This window comes from Pelodiscus sinensis, chromosome 20 (assembly GCF_052426305.1).
Source record: "Pelodiscus sinensis isolate ZL-2025 chromosome 20, ASM5242630v1, whole genome shotgun sequence".
Classification (NCBI taxonomy): domain Eukaryota; kingdom Metazoa; phylum Chordata; order Testudines; family Trionychidae; genus Pelodiscus; species Pelodiscus sinensis.
Window position 1 is genome coordinate 21784493 of NC_143071.1, and position 17542 is coordinate 21802034.

General features: G+C 52.6%; 1 long non-coding RNA gene across 1 annotated transcript; it reads right to left on the reverse strand.

The window, feature by feature from the left end:
• Positions 1–2682: 2682 nt before the first annotated feature.
• LOC142819169 (uncharacterized) lies at positions 2683–7499 on the reverse strand. The gene is made up of 3 exons (XR_012896963.2): positions 7181–7499; positions 6247–6429; positions 2683–4666 (listed from the first exon to the last, which is right to left on the reverse strand). It is a non-coding gene; the product is annotated as an uncharacterized LOC142819169 (long non-coding RNA).
• Positions 7500–17542: the final 10043 nt, after the last annotated feature.

Consider the following 17542-nt stretch of genomic DNA (forward strand, 5'->3'; position numbering starts at 1 on the left):
TCTTGCGGAAATGCTTTGACGTTCCCGTTCGGGCAAAAGCCCTTTTCCAGAAATGCTTTTGCGCAAAAGGGCCAGTGTAGACAGGCAGCTAAGACATTTTGCGCAAAAGCAGGCTAAACGGAAAAAAGCCCTATGGGCACTCTGAGGCTCTGTAGCCAGGATCAGCTTCCCGGACTTCCTGGTAACACGAGCCTCCTTAAAGCAGACGCAGGCTACTGAGGTCACCAGGCAGGACCCTTATTCGGACCTCAGGACTGAGGTCTGCCATGTGGCCCCTGTGTCCTCAGCAGCCACCCCACAGCAGGATAGCAGCTCCAGGTGGGGATCAGGCACCCGCACCCCCAGCGCAGGAGGCCCCCAGGGCCGCAAACAAAGGGCCCCATCCTGGTCCTCAGGGGAGCTGGACAGCCTGCTCGACCTGTGGCAGGAGGAGGAGGCCCTCCACGAGACCCGCTACCGGTGCCGGAACGCCGACATCTTTGCCCGCATGGCCCAGGCGCTCGCCCAGCAGGGCCATCCAGCCTGGACTCTCGAACAAGTCCAGGCTAAAGTGAAGGAGCTGTGCATGGGCTATGTGCGGGCCAGCGAGAGCCAGGGGGCAGGAGCAGACACCTGTCCCCACTATGACCAGCTCCATGCCAACCTGGGCGAGCCAGCCCTGCAAGCCCCGGACGTCCCTGTCGACAGCAGCATGCGCCACCCCCCGTCACCAGGACCACTGAGGCAGGGAAGGAGACAGCAGTGCGTCGGAGGATGAGGCCAGCACTGCCACCCTGCAGGCCCCTCTGGCAGCGCTGACATCTCCCGCGCATCCTCGGAGGCCGGGAAAGGATCCACCGGTGAGTCTTGCACTTTGCCCTCCCAAGGTTGGGGGGAGGGAAGAGCCAGGCACCCGGAGGGGGGAGGGGGAGAGCATGTCACTCAGGCCACGTGAGCTGCACGCTGTGTAGCGTTAGGCAGGAAGCAGCACGTGCAACCACGTACAGCCTGGTGACGAAGCGGGATGTGGCCGCGGCAGGCAGCTCCAGGGCACACCTGGGACCATGCTGCTCTCACACATCCGGCAGGACTAGGGGGAAGGGTGGATGCCGGCTGGAACCAGCCAGGGCCCCAGGGACTCAGCCCAGAGCCTGTTCCTCTGCAGGGGTGCAGCACACAGAAAGGCACACTGTCCCATGCCTGGCTGTGAGGCCCAGCCAGCTGCTCTTGGGTAAACTGCAGCATCACAGTCCTGTGAGCATGGCCCTCACTGAGCCCCTCGCCTGCTCCCGGTGCCTTGGCTGGCTCCCTGAGGGAAGTCCCCACTGCGACCACACATGTCCCTGGGCTACGTGTGTGAGGGATAGCGGATTGGGCCGCCCCTAGGGCCACATGAGTTTTGCTGCAAGGATGGGACACTCCCCAGTCACTCTCCTGGTTCTGTCCAGGAGATATCCCACGCGATGGGGATCTGAGAGCCCAGACCATGTCTGCCAGATGTGCTCCCAGGCACTGTGTGGGGATTCATCTCGCTCCCTCTCAAACACCAGTGATTAGCCCAAAGCCTCACAGCCTCCACTGGCAGGGAGTTCCACAGCTTAACGCAACACAAGCGCCCTCCCGCCCTCCCCAGGGTCAGGACACAGACCGGTGGTTACAATACATAGAGGAGGACCCTACTCCAGGGGCGGTCCTCTTTGCAAACAGACAACACGGGGGGTGGGAGGGAACCGAGTGGGCCCAAGCCACACTACTGTGGTGTCACCTGGGCTCAGGGGTGGAGGGCATGAGGTGTGGGGACAGTGGCCGGGCTGCCTGACTGACCCATCCTTTCTTCTCTTCCCTGCAGCGGGACCAAGCACAAGCCGGGGACCCTCCAGTCTGGCAGCAGCAGCACCCCCAGATGCCCAACCACCGAGGCAGAGGCAGAGGCAGAGGCAGAGGCTCCGCCACCGGGACCAGCTTCTTCAATGCCATGTGCAGGCCATCGAGCACATTGAGGCTGCAATTACACAATGCATCGAGGGGGACCTGCAGTGGCTCCAGGAGGCCTGGGGCGCCTTCCAGGCCCAGTGCACGAGGATTGCCGACTCCATTGCCACTCTCACCACCCACATTGGCCATGCCGTCCACTATGGCATGGCCTTGCCCCACGCCCCCACCATCCCTCCCCTAGCACTGCCCCTGCCACTCCTGCAATGGCCCCTCCTGCTCCTGTCCCTACCCCTCCTGCTCCTGTCCCTGTGCAGCCTGCCCCTCCTGCTCCTGCCCCTCCTGCTTCTGTCCCTGTGCAGCCTGCCCCTTCTGCTCCTGCCCCTCCTGCCCACCTCCCCATGCAGCCTGCCCCCCATGTCCAGGTCTGCCCCCGCAGGAGCAGTCGCAGGGGCCACCCCTCCGAGGAGTAGCTCCTCCCCCTCCCGGTTGAAGGTCCCCTCCCCCTCCCGGTTGAAGGTCTCCTCCCCCTCCCCCTCCCAGTTCAAGGTTTCCCCCTTCTTCCCCTCCCAGTTCAAGGTCTCCCCCCTCTCCCTCTTGTAAATAAAAACATACACGTTTTTTTCTGTTGAAAACAAAACTGTGTTGGTTATTGTGTTACTTGAGGTAACTTAAATAATTGATTTGAGATGCCAATTAGCCAACTAAATGTAAGATGATTACAAAATGCGGACACCAAATACCACCAGTCTATTGTGGGGAAAATCCAATAACTCCAATTGTGTCTAAAGAGGGGACTGTGCAGGAAATCAAAACTCTCTAAAAGAAAACTGCTGTAAGGGTTAAAAAGTTTTCCAGACCTCTCTCCCTGTAACAGAGAGAAATCAAATTAACTCTAATCAAGACCCTTACAATGCCTCCTATCTCAAGTTCATGGATACTCCTAGTCTGTCACAATTTTGTCATGTAAACCCTTATCTTTGTCACAGTTTGCCTTGTAGACTCCTCCACTCAAGTTCTCATGTGGCTTTGTGTACTGTAAAAACTTACTTCTAGCACTCCTGGGGTGAACAGAAGTCTCAGAGTACTTCTGCTGAGACTTTGATATGTTAAAGAAAACAATCAACAACTGAACTGTCTAAGCATTCTGTATATAGGATCCCTGAATCTGTCTGTCAGTGCTGCTTCACTCTTGGAAGTGACAGCCTGCATGCATGCATCATAAAGTTTTCTCTTCTAGGTTTCTCTCCTGCCTCACTGATTTGACCTCCAGCCTCGGACCCTTCTGGGGGCTCTGTACCCCAGGGGAGCGAGATTTCCCCCTCATCTATCACCAGTCGTTCCTTTAATTGGTCATTGGTTTGTCGCGCATAAATAAATACTGACACTTGTAAGTAAAATTTAAACCACAAGACTATATTAACATAGATAACAAACAAGCAAGAAAGGTTAAAACACAAACACAAAGATTATGTACATAGTCTAGATGCAGGGACGATTGTAGTGTTGCTGGCGACCTCAATCCTTTGGTCCTTCCGGGCCTCGGAAGAGGAACAGCCAGGAGTCCCTCAATGGAAGACAATGCCAAAGCTGGCAACCTCAATCCTTTCATCCTTCCGGGCCTTGGGAGAGGAACAGCCAGGAGATCCCTCGAAGACGACTGGAATCAGGTACGCTGACTCGAGCCTTCCGCACGAACCACGAATCCTCTTCCTGTTCTTCAGGACAGCTCGGACAGGCGATGGTGGCCTAAAACCTAGCCTAAACTAAAAGAAAAACCCTAGCTACGTCCAACGCACCCGACGAACATGCACAATGACGGCCGATATGCTTCAAACCGACACTGCCTGACGAACAGTCACGACGATGATAGCTAATTTAACTAAACCTAACTAAAACAAGTATAACCAAGGTTGGTTTGTTGAATGCAGTAAATGTACAATTGGGAGGTAAGGGGAAGGGAGGGGGAAGGGTAGAGGATGGGAGGGAGTTGTAGGGGGGAAACCGAGGCGACCCTATTATGGGGCCTGTATGAACATGCCCGTCCGGGCATCTCGGATGCGCACCCCATCCTGGTGCACCTGGCGGATGGCAGCTGTGTGAGGCTGTTCATAAGTCTGTGCCTTGGCTGCCATCCGTGCGAGGAGGAAGGCCTCCCTACTCCGTTGCAGCATGCAGCACGTGGCCGTTACCTCCATTGCATTCCGCTCACCCATCTCGAGACGGGTGAGCAAACAACAGAAGCGGGCTTTTAAGCGGCCGAAGGTGCACTCCACTTGATTCCGGGCACGGTTGAGGCGGTCGTTGAACCGGGCCCGGTTCTGGTCCAGCCCCCCATGTAGGGCCGTATTAGCCAGGGCAGCAGGGGGTAGGCCGTGTCCCCGATGACGCAGATGGGCATAGGCACATCCCCGACAGTCAACTCCCACTGGGGGAAGTAGGTGCCTGCCTCCAGCCTGCGAAACAATCCGGAGTTGCGGAGGATGCAGGCATCGTGTGCCCTGCTGGACCAGCCTGCATAGACATCCAGGAAGTGGCCCCTGTGGTCCACAAGGGCCTAGAGAACAATTGAGTAGTACCCCTTCCTGTTCATAAAATGGGCTGCTCAATGCTCCGGGGCCCAGATGGGGATGTGGGTGGCATCCAGGGCTCCCCCGCAGTTGGGGAACCCGAAGGCAGCGAAGCCGGCCAGCGTAGCATCCACGTTGCGCAGGCGGATCACGCTCGGGAGCAGGACATTGATGGTGTGGACGACCTGCAGAAGGGTGCAGAGAAACACAGGGGAACACATCACTTAAGGCAGAGGTGAGTGTGCGCTCCCTTGGTCCCCCCCCCCCCGTGATTCCCTCTGTCCTCATGCATACACACACACGCACACACGCATGCACAAACACACACACACCAGGGCCCCCTCGCCCTCTCCCCCCACCAGCAGGCCTGTGCAAGGAGGAACAGCCCAAACCCCTGGGTGACCCAGCCTGGAGTCTTGGTGACCCAGCCTGGACACTGACGGTGGATCTTCCCACCCCGAACTGGTGTGCCACCGATCAGTAGCTGTCCAGGGTGGCCAGCTTCCAAAGTGCGATGGTGACCCTCTTGTTGATGGGGATGGGTGCCCGCAGCCGGGTGGTGGCTCTCTGGAGCGCAGGGGCGAGCCAGGCACACAGCTCCAGGAAGCTCTGCTTTCGCATGCGGAAGTTCTGGAGCCATTGCTGGTCGCCCCATTGCCCAAGGACCAGCTGGTCCCACCAGTCGGTGCTGGTGTCCAGGGTCCATAGTGGCCTCTCCACGGTGGGGTGGGGATGCCACAGGGATGCCATGGCCTCCCTGGTGAGGGAGTCCAAAGCGATCTGTGCCTCCTGCTCCTGGAACAGGAGGGCACCAGCCTGGAGCAGCAGCTGCAGGCACTCCAAAATGGCCAGCAGTGGCCAGAGCAGACACATGGCCACCCCTGGCTCCATGGCAGACAAAAGAAAAAAAAAACAGGAAAAAGCACTAGGTGGCAAAAGGGTGGTGTCCAAAAGGCAGAGGGCAACCACCAAAACTGCTAGGGCTGTCAGTCCCTGCAAGAGGTCCTAAAGCATGGAGCAGGAGACAAACGACTGTCCAGCGAGACCCCTTTAAGCACGTGTCTGAAAGGAGCTCCAGCCCCCACCCCTGGAAAGGGCTGGTGCCCTTTTGCCTTCTTCAAAATGGTTCCGGGCTTCTGCTTTTGCACAAAAGCGCATCGTTATAACGATAACTCCATGCCAGTCTAAACGCTCTTTTCCGCAAATACTTTTAACGGAAAAACTTTTCCGTTCAAAGCATTTGCAGAAAATCGTGCCAGTCTAGACACAGCCCATGCGATTATACTTACAACAGCCAATTAAAATGTTCTCCCTTTCTACCAACTGTAGAAAGAAAATACTGGAAATGTTTGATTTGTATGTATTTATTCTTTTATTGTTCTATGAATGTTAACAGAAATCAATACAGTCCTTCATTCTGAACTGCATTGCACATGTGATAAGCACAATAGAATATGAGTTAGGGTTGGAGAATCAAACTGAATTTTTATCCCGAACCCTTGTTTTGCTGGCTCCCTTGGGATTAAGTCCGATTTCTACACTGATTTCATTGCATCTTTTGTGTGTGGGGGTGGTGGTGGTTTCATTAATCAGACCTTGCACTGACTGAGGCAACCCCTCTGGGCAATCTTAACAGATACTGCCTGTGGGAGTATGGGAGAGGGGAGGAGGGCAAATTTCACTAAGAATCACTGAAGTTGCAGGGAACTTCAGATAATTAGCAGTGAATGTAAATCCCCAAAGCTGCATATACAGTGTACTTCACCAGTCAAGAGGCTCAGCTGTCTCCAGTAAATACTCTTCTCATCCCTTAAGGGCATCTGCAGCAGGCGGCGCATGATTAATTGTTCACGTGTGGGAGGATGAGAGCAGAAGGTCTGTCTGGCAGAGTTTGTGCTCATGAATATTCATCGGGGGAATCTGAAACAGCTGGGAAGCATGTTTGTATCTGGAGAAGATGCAGATGGAGTTAATGGGGCAAATGAAATGAAAGAAGTTAGATCACGTAGACACTTTTGTGTGTTTGCATCATGGCAGTGGTTACCTGGGAGGAAAATGTTGGTACTTCTGGGGAGGCAGTTGCTGAAAACGGAAGGTTATTTATGAAGGCCATTATTGTTAACCTTTGGTTCGGAGATGTGATGGGAGCCTCAAGGGTTAAAGCTGACTACCCAGTGAAAACTACTGGATGATGGTGAAACAAATTATTTTTATTAAGTGGAATGATTTTTTTTTTATCAAAACTAACAATTAGCAAATAGTTTTTTAAACTAGCAATTGCCCAATGCTTTTAAAGGGTAGAAAACCCTAAACTTAGCTGTACTTAACTAATTACAAACTTATTTTATTACAATTCAACTATACCAAATCACTGTCTCTAATTTGCTTAACGAAAAATACAAAAACAAAGCCAATATAATGATAATAAAAACTCCGTCCAAAGCCAGCCCCTCTATGGTTATTTTAGGACAGCTGGTGGAGTTAGTCATAAATCTACTTTTACAACTTAACGACTCCGGGGCTTCTATTTCTAACACTTATATTTAACCTAAATACAACACTACTATACAACACAAAATTATACAATTTACACAGTGTGGTTAACAGAACTTAGACACGCTTTACAGAATTACACAGTGAAATTAACACAATTTAACTATTAATTAAACCAATAACTAATACATTTAAGCAATACTTACAAATCCAGAAACGATAACAACACAAAGACACACTAGAACTCGGAGCATGCTCAGGACTCGTGCACCCCTATATTTGACTCGAAGGGTGGGGAGGCAGCCTCAGGGTGATCAATCCTTTAGCCGGTCAAAAAAAGATACGTGCCCTCAATACACGGAACTTCCGTTGAACAAAGGGGTAGAGGGTCTTTTATACAAAAATTCGATGTCTAATGCCATGCTAGGGTCTGCATTTGGCAGGGCCTGATAGGCTAGTGATGAGGTAGTATGACTATGCTGCCCTATAGGAATTTTTGTGATCCCCTCGTGGACAGGACCAGATGGGGCATAGTTAGTGTGAGACAGTTGTGTTTTATTACCCTATGTTTACTTTTTCCCTTGCCCCTAAGACCGGTCAAGCTACGGTCAAATGAGGCTTATCTGTAAGTGCAGCTAGGCACTATCTAGTCATGCTCACCTCCCTATTTTATGATGCCTGTGAGTCTCAGGATGCCTGTAAGGTCAAATTCCATTCACAAAAACTGCATTGCGCTTCCCATGCTCCTCTGAGTATCTGGGTTTTGTGTGAGGGGCCTTGTGTGGCAGGATGGGCTATACGTGAAGGCCGTGGCCAGAAAAAGCCTGCTTTACAACAATTATATGTCAAAAGAAGGGATGCAGGCTGAATATAAACAAAACCTTCTTGAGAGAACTAGACTGTGGGATTGCCTCCAAACGAAAATGCGGGAAGCCCCATTCCTGGAGACGTTTCAGACTAGGCAGGGCAAACCTCAAATGTCATATTGAACCAAATTGCATGTTTTTGTGAGTGACCAAACTGTGCAAGGTGCCCTGATCTAAAGACTGAAACACTCATATAACTACAGATAGACCTGAAATAAAATCCTCTATAATCTGAACAGCTGGCCTACGTTTGAAATCTGAACCTGTAGTTGAATATTGTAAATGATCTCTTTACAATATAACCTAGATTCAACCAGCCCAAAATTTTTGGAGGTTTGAAATCTGGAGGTGAAGTCTGTGGCTTGGGCCCATCACAATTTGTCATGGACCTAATGCTCCTTTTAAGGTGTTAGGGGAGGACCCTGTACTGAAGAGCCATATCCAGCCTTGCTGTATCCAAGCATGCACTAACTAGGGATGAATGAACAGGTTTGAATAATTTTTAAAAAACCACATGTCATGCAAAATACTTGCAGAACCCGTATCCATTTCTAGAACCAAAATCACTCTGAGGCTGGCTATGTCTATATTGACAAGATTTTGTGCAAATACTCTTTAACGCAAGAATTTTTTGTGTTAAGAGTATTTAAATAAATTAGTTGAGATTGCCTATCTCCTAGAGCTGGAAGGGACCTTAAAAGGTCATCAAGTCCAGTCCCCTGCCTTCACAGCAGGATCAAGGACCATCCCTGACAACTTTTTGCCCCAAATGGCCTCTGCAAGGATTGAACTCATAACCCAGGGTTTAAGCAGGCCAATGCTCAAACCACTGAGCTATCCCTTCCCCATTGTGCAGCTATGCAAGAGCATCCATGCCAGTATAGACTCTCTCTTGCGCAAGAAAGCTCCGATGGCCATTTTAAACATCGGGCTTTCTTGCGCAAGAAATTGATGTTTCCTGTCTACACTGGCCTCTTGTGCAAGAACAGTTGCACAAGAGGGCTTATCCCTGAGCGGGAGCATCAGAGTATTTGCTCAAGAAGCACTGATTTTATACATTAAAACGTCAGTGTTCTTGCGCAAGTACTTGCGGCCAGTGTAGACAGGTGGCAAGATTTTGCACAAAAACAGCCGCTTTTGCGCAAAATCTTGCCAAAGTAGATGTAGCCTGAGTGTTTGAAAGCTTCAATATTTTTTCACATCTGGCTTTTGATTGTCCCCAAAAGTCCCAGTCTAGTCATGCAGAGTCAGGAAGTTCAGATAATTCTGAAAATCTTCAGCGAAGTATGTGAACATCTTGACTCTTCTGTGAGCTAAGCCCAAACTGCAGACATGGGAAGCTTTGTGCTGACCTGGAAAGCTAAAAAGAAAAGAGAACTTAGTGGAGCGCTCTTGGCATATTTCAGGTGCCTGCTGACCTGCCTCGACGTGGGGAAGTACAACATCACTGAGGCGGTCTCAGCATGTTGTGTCCTCCACAACATTGTGGAAAGGATGGCGGAGGCCTTCCTCCCAGGGTGTATGGCAGACGCCGGCCACAAGGAGTAAGCTTTCTAGCAGCCAAGAGCAGCTGCCATCTGATAGGCCCGTCAGGCCGGGATGAGCATCCAGGAGGTCCTGAGGGAGAGAGTCGCTCAAGGACCCCAGTAACTATCCCCAGGGCCTCCCCGCTAGGGGCCTCTGGCTTGCAACCCTATCCCTTCCCCACCACAACCCCTCCCTTCGCCCCTTCCCTGACCTCTCAATAAAGACAGCTGTTTGGTTTTGAACAAAACGAAGTCTATATTTATCTTACATTAAGAAAAGGTGGGCAGGGGAAGGGGGGCTTTGCTCCGCGTCTGCCTGGTCTGCTGGGAGTGCCCCCCATGGTCTTCTGGGCCCCCCCGGTCTGCTGGAGGGGACCCCCCAGCAGACAAGAGAGATGCGGAGCAAAGCCGCGGCAAGAAAAGCCAGGTAAGCAAGAGGGAGAGGGGGCGGAGCCCGCATGCAGATGAGCCCGGGGGCTGGCGGAGGCTGCCAGGGAGGTAGGGAGGTGAGAGGGGCACCGCCCAGAGGGCCCCTGGCGCCCCACCACCACCCAGGCCTCCCTGCTGCGAAGGAGGGGAGGCTGGAGGAGGCGCGCGGGGTTAGTGAGTCGGTCGGTCTCGGTGCGGTTGCCGTGAGCAAGGAAAGGGCGGCGGGCGGTGAGCGAGCAGGCAGGACTTAGAAAATTTCTATTCCCCCGCGCTGGGGGACGTCTTGGGAGGGGGAGAGTACATCTGTGTGCGCCATGAGGTGAGGCAAGGTAGGCCTTTTTCCAGGAGAGGGGAGGGGAGGGAGAGCCTGGCCCCGGCCCCGGCCCCGGCCCCGGCCCCGTTTCTCAGCCTTTTGGCTGGGATGGAGTGTAGTATATAGTAGGTCTGTCTGTTCTGGCTTCAGGGTAGGCTTCTTTCCTTCTCCTTTACCGTCGCCGTCACCACGGCATTGCTCCGCATCTCCCTGGTCTGCAGGGGGTGCCCCCCCGGTCTGCTGGGGCCCCCCATGGTCTCTTGGGGGGCCCCCCAGCAAACCAGGCAGACGTGGAGCAAAGCCGCGGCGAGAAAAGCCACTCCGCGTCCCCCTGGTCTAATGGGGGGAACCCCCCAGCAGTCCAGGGAGACGCAGAGCGGCTTTTTTCGCCGCGGCTTTGCTCCGCGTCTGCCTGGTCTGCTGGGGGTGCCCCCCCTGGTCTGCTGGGGGGCTCCCCTGGTCTAGTGCGGGAGCCCCCCCAGCAGACCAGGGAAACGTGGAGCAAAGCCGTGGCGAGAAAAGCCGCTCCGCGTCTGCTTAGTCTGCTGGGGGTGCTCCCCCTGGTCTGCTGGGGTGGCACCCCCAGCAGACTAGGGAGATGCGGAGCAAAGCCACGGTGAGAAAAGCCGCTCCGCACCTCCCTGGTCTGCTGGAGGGGAGGGGGAAGCCAGATGTGCCACCTCGGGTGTGGGGACCTTGTCTGAGTTGGGCCTTGGTGGGTCCGGGGAACACAGGGAGGTGGGCAGGTCAGGGGCTGGAGCTGGGTCGGGGGGATAGGGGGAGGGGCATCACATGGGGGGCAGGCAGAGGTGGAATGGGCAGCACAGGGGGAAGGAGGGTGGTAGTCGAGCAATGACAGCAGGCAGTGTGCCCTCATGCCACACATGATGGCATACATGCTATTGCACTGCTGCATGAGCTAGTGCCATGCATGGTTCTGCAACTCTGTGTCCTCACGGACCTTCTGAGCCACGATCTGCTGCATGTTGTGCAGGTCTTCCTGGACCTTGGCATGAAGTCTTCCTGGACCCTGGCACGCTTTCAGGTCCCCCAGGCTCTGGTAGCTGGCTCTGGTGGCATGGCTCTTCCCTCCGTCCTGGCTGGTCCAGCTGTGGAGAACACAAAAGGCTACGTCTACATTGGCCCCTTTTCCGGAAGGGGCATGGTAATTTTTGAAATCGCAGTAGGGAAATGCGCGGGGGATTTAAATAGCCCCCGCGGCATTTAAATAAAAATGTCCGCCGCTTTTTTCTGGCTTTTAGAAAAGCCGGAAAAGAGCGTCTACACTGGCCCCGATCCTCCGGAAAAAGCGCCCTTTTCCGGAGGATCTTATTCCTACTTTGAATTGGCAGTGCGCTCAAAAATATTGGCATTGTGCCATTTGGAGCAGAGATCCTGCAATGTCTCCTCATTGTCCCACAGCTCAAGGAGAGACAGGATTTCCGCTCTGGACCAGGAGGGTGCCCACATCTTGGTCCCCCTGGGTGGGTCCTGGGACCCCTGCAGCTGCTCCCTGCAAGGGCCGAAGGGCCTCAGAGGGCTTGTGGCTCCGCCATGGGTGGCAAGGCCTGTGGCAGGGAGATCTGCATGGTGAGGTGCTGCTCTCAAGCCAGCTTTTTGCCATAAGGCTTGTCCAGGGTGCCTGCAGCTTTAAGAGGAGACAGGAACTATAGAGTTCTGATTAATTTGGACAGAGTGGCCACCGGGGCACCTGTGTTATTTCCTGGAGGCCTCTTCTTTCGGAAAAAAACCCTCCTTCCCATCTACATGTGCCTTTTTCTGAAAGAGCTCTTTTGGCAAAAAGGCTTCTTCCTCCTAGACAGAGGATTACCAACGCCAGAAAAACCCCTCTGTTCTTTCGATTTACATTCAAAAGAATGCAATTAAAGTGTGGAAATGTCAGGTTTTGTTGGAAAAATGGCTGTTTTTCTGACAAAACTCTGTAGTGTAGAAATCCCCTCAGTCTAGTTCAGGGTGCCTACAGGTTTGGTTCCCATATGTGACTTAGATGTTTAGCTTCTTTGCTTGGTTTGTAAGTCATTCTGAGGCTTGGGTGGGAGATAAGTGTCCAGACAGATAGAGTGAGGCAGCAGTGTACATGGCCAGAGGCAGAAACAGGCACTGCAGGGACTCTTACCCTGAAAAAGACACTGAGGGTATGTCTACACTACAAAGTTAGTTCGAACGAACAGATGTTTGTTCGAACTAACTTTCATAGGAGCTACACTAGCGCTCCGTTAGTTCGAACTTAATTCGAACTAACGGAGCGCTTAGTTCGAACTAGATAATCCTCATTCCACGAGGATTAAGCCTAGTTCGAATTTACTAGTTCGAATTAAGGGCTGTGTAGACCCTTAATTCGAACTAGTGGGAGGGTAGCCCTCCCCAGGTTTCCCTGGTGGCCACTCTGGCCAAGACCAGGGAAACTCGTCTGCCCCCCTCCCGGCCCCGGACCCCTTAAAAGGGCACGGGCTGGCTACGGTGCCCATGCCAGGTGCAAGCCTGCCAGCACCCAGCCAGCAGACCCTGCACCTGGCACGGATCGAGCCACCCACCCGATGCCCCCCAGCCCTCCCCCTCTTCCCGGGACCAGGCTGGCGGCTCCCGGGAGCTTGCCCGGGACCGCAAGAGGCGGGCACCCGCCTGGGCTAGTGCGGACATCGTAGACCTTGTCCACGATCTCCGCACTAGGCACAGGAAAGTGGCCAGCTAGGGCAGGAGAGCTGCCAGCCTGGCCACCCAGGAGCAGGTGTGCATGAAAATCAAGGGGGTCCACTGAGACCCCCGACCCTGAGCCCTGAGCTTAGAATGGCCATCCTGGGTCAGACCAAAGGTCCATCTAGCCCAGTAACCTGTCTGCCGACAGCGGCCAACCCTAGGGACCCTGGAGGGGATGGACCGAAGACAGTGACCAAGCCATTTGTCTCGTGCCATCCCTCTCCAGCTTTCCACAAACCTTGGGCAGGGACACCACTCCTACCGCCTGGCTAATACCACTCCATGGACCCAGCCTCCATGACTTGATCTCACTTCCCTTTAAACTCTGTTCTAGTTCTAGCCTTCACAGCCTCCTGCAGCAAGGAGTTCCACAGGTTGACTCTTTGCTTTGTGAAGAAGAACTTTCTGTTACTAGTTTGAAGCCTGCTACCCATTCCTTTCCTTTGGTGTCCTCTAGTCCTTCTATTATGGGAACTAATGAAGAACTTTTCTGTATGCACCCTCTCCACCCAACTCCTGCTTTTAGAGACCTCTATCCTGTCCCCCCTCCGTCTCCTCTTTTCTAAGCTGCAAAGTCCCAGTCTCTTTAGCCTCTCTTCATATGGGACCTGTTCCCAACCCCTGATCATGCTAGTTGCCCTCCCCTCTCCCAGCCTCTCTCTTCCCCTCTCCCACCTCCTTTTCCCAGTCTCCCCCAGTTTTGTTCAATAAAGACAGATTCCATTTTTTAACACAATTGTCCATTATTTTGTACATCAAGAAAAGGGGCTAGGGAGGGGTAAGTGGAAGGAGGTGAGGGAGGAATGGGGTACGAGCTCCCGATGGGGAGGACTGGGGTGGCTCTGCGGGCTTCTGGGGGTGGAAGCTCTCCTGCAGCCCCCCAATTGCCCCCTCTCCCCAGATGGCAGCCTGCGGCAAGTGCAGCCGGGATGATGGCCGAGTGGTGTGATGTGCCCAGTGTGAGTACTCCGGGCACTCCAAGCCAGAACTGCTTTGCAAGCAGGGCACCCCTGAGAACTGTCTGTCCGGGGTGGGGGTCGGGACCCTTTAAGCGCAGCCCTCGGCTAGCCCGAGACAGCATCTCCACGCTCTAAGTCCTCCTCTGATGCCCTGCCGGCACTGCTTCCGGCCATCCTTAAGCCCTGTTCAGGGTCCACTTAATGTGGACATGCTAGTTCGAATTAGCAAAACGCTAATTCGAACTAGTTTTTAGTTCTAGATGCGTTAGTTTGAATTAGAGCTGTAGTGTAGACATACCCGTAATTCTTATACTGTCAGATATATATCTTTTTCAGTATTAGTTCCCAGTCCCCATAGACTAATACACTGTGGACCAGAGAGATGTAGAGGGATTCCTCCCACTATAATCCCAAACACAGCTGAAAGAGTATAGGGATCCATTAACATCCTACAGGATCCCAGGGAGAACTATTTATAGATTTCATGGATTCTCAGGACAGAAGGGACCAATGTGATCACCTAGACTGACCTCCTGTGTAACACAGGCCATTGAGCTTCCCAACATAATTCCTACAGCATCTCATTTAGAAAATAATTCCATTTTGATTTAAAAATTGACAGTGATGGATTGCTCTTAGGCTATATCTACATTGTGGGGCTTTATCAGAAAAAGGTACGCAAACTGTGCTCTGCAATTTGCTTACCTTTTTCTGATAGTTTTTTCGGAAGAGGCTTTTCCTGTCTACACTTGGCCAAATTTCAGGAAAAAACCCTCTTTTGGAAGAGCCCTTCTTCCTCACGGGAGGAGGAAGACAGGGCTTCCGAAAGAGTGCATCTGCTCTTCCACAAAAAAAAGCAGAAGAGCAGATGCGTTTCCCGAATGTGGCCAAGTTTTACCTCTGGTATCCTGGAAAAAACCCGTAGTCTAGACATAGCCTTACTGTTTAAAAATGTACGTCTTCTTTCTAGCCCAAATTTGTCTAACTACAACTTCCAGCCATTGTATTGTGTCATATCTTTCTGTGCTCTGTTGAAGAGCTCATTTATCATTATTTGTAGTTCCCCGGGTAGATACAGGTAGTTACAGACTTTTAGCAAGTCACTTCTTTGCCTTTTCTTTCTTAAATTAAATAGATTAAGCTCCTTGAGTCTATCACAATAAAGCATGCTTCTCTGAACTTTCTCTAATACATCCTTCTTGAATTGTTTGACACCAGATCTGGACACAGTGTTCCAGTAGCAGTCACACCAGAGGTGAAATAGCACCCCTATTCCAGATTCCCATTTATGCATCCCAGAATTGCATTAGCTCTTTTGGTCACAGTAGCCCATCATGCCTCCAAAACGTTTGCAGAACCATTGCTTTCTAGTATGTCTGTCCCCCACACCTTACATATGGCCTATATTCCTAGATGTATAAATTTGGGCTATGTCTACACTGCGCTAGTTTTGGACAAGAAATATGCAAATGAGGCTAAGCATGGCATATCGGTAAGCCTCATTTGCACAATTAACGAGCGGCTGCTTTTTGCGCAAGAGGCTTTTGCACAAAAAGGAGTCATCTACACGTCTCCTTCTTGCACAAAAACCCTCTCTAGCACCAGAGCCATTCTTCCTGAAAAAAAATGCGGAAGAACGGCTCTTGCACAAGAGGGGGTTTTTGCGCGAGAAGGAGCAGTGTAGATGGCTCCGTTTTGTGCAAAAGCCTCTTATGCGAAAAGCGGCTGCTCATTAATTATGCAAATGAGGCTCAGCGATAGTTCACTGAGCCTCATTTGCATATTTCTTGTGCAAAACCAGCAGTGTAGACATAGCCTTATAGTAAGCTATATTAAAATGCATATTGTTTACATATGTCCAACTTACTAAGTGATTCAGATCACTTTGTATCAATGACATGCCCTCTTCATTATTAAGCTCTCCCCCAGTTTTTGTGTTATCTATAAACTTTGTCAGTGATTATTTTGTTTTCTGCCAGATCGTTGATAAAAATGTTAAATGTCATAGAACTAAGAATGGATTCCAGTGGACAGGGCTAGATTAACTTTTCTGGGGGACTAGATTTTGTGGGGCCCGCTTGGCTCCAAGTGTCATGGCTCCCCATGCTTTATAAAAATTGTCTTATGAATATTAATATACATAACTCAAAAATGCTTTGGGCAAAATGCATCATGTGACATATCATTTTGAAATTTACGGTCTGTTGAATGGGTATATTCTATTTCTGTGCATATATCATTCTTGTAGGTGAAGTTAGAAATATGAAGTGAATATAAGAATTGCCATACTGGGTCAGACCAAAGGTCCATCTAGCCCAGTAGAGCAAGCTGGGATTCATCGGGCCACTCCTCTAGGTCATTCCCCATCAGCACTTCCGTAGGCAAGTGCAGGTGGACCCCCACTTCCTTGAGACCTTCCTTGGCCCCCCATTTCAGATGCACCCTGGCTACAGGCACCTTAAATGGGGATCCATCTATGCCCTTCAGGGTTAGCTGCATGTGGAGTAGTACCCGGTCTAGGCCCACTATGTTGGAACAGGCCAGGGTCACCTCTGCCCCCGTGTCCCAGAAACCCGTCACCTCCCTGCCATCCACCTCCAGGAGTACAAGGGACTCGCTCCGCAGGGGCCGTCCTGCCCCCACCCGGTACCCGGAGAAGTCTGCCTCCCAAGGGTCAGACCTCCCAGGGGAGGTGCACTGAGCATCCTTTCCCCCGCTCTGAGCTGAGGTTTGCCTGCTGGCCCCAGCCTTTGGGGCAGCCTGCCCTTTCTCCAGCTCCAGCCAGTTAACCCTGGAAAGTCCCAGGTCATGGGACCTGGTTCACTGAGCCCTCTTGTGGCCTTTTTTCCCACAGCGATGGCAAGTTAGGTCCTGTGGGCTCCTTTGGGCTGTCTCTGTCCAGGCCCTGGCTGGTTCTCTGGGGCGCCGACGACTTGTCTCTTGGGCTCGCCTCGTAGTTGACTCTCTCCGTCGCTCAGCCGAGATCCGGTCTCTGCGCGATTCCCTTTCTCTCCAGGACTCCCGTTCACACCCGGACCAGCTCTCCATGAACTTATCCGCCAGTCTCCCGGCCTACTGAGGGTTCTCTGGTCTTCGTTCCTTGAGCCACAGCCTCAGTCTGGGTGTGCATGCTTCATAGAACTGCTCCATCATGATCAGCTTGAACAGTTCCTCTGCAGTCTGGGCTCCGACTCCAGACACCCACTTGCGGCAGTATTGCACCAGGCGGGAGGCCAGGTCCACATAGGTCTCCCGTGGCTCCTTCTGTACCCCCCGGAACTTCTTCCTGTACATCTTGGGGGTCATCCCGAACTTGTGCAGCAGGGCCTCCTTGACTCGGTTGTAATCCCCCGGCTGTAGGTCCTCCAGCTGACTGAGCACTCCAGCAGCCTCCTGGTTCAGTGCGGGGACGAGCTCCTGCAGCCAGTCCGCTGGGGGGACCCGTTGCAGTCCACAGGCCCTCTCAAAGGAGCTGAGGAACCTATTTTGCCCATGTCCTTCAATTGGGCCACCACGAGCCTCTCCAAGCGTCTGGCAGCCCTGGGACGTTGGGGCCCATCCGCACTCGGTGCAGCCGGGGCCTCACCGGTTCTCCGCTCTGCCATGGCCAACTCATGCTGTCGCTGCCTCTCTCAGTCCTGGCGGTCCCTTTCTCGATCTTGGCGCTCCTTCTCTCGGTCCTCTACTTCCAATTTCTTCATCCGCAGCTGGATCTCCAGCCACCGCAGCTCTGCTGGGCTGGCTCCTGCCCTAGATG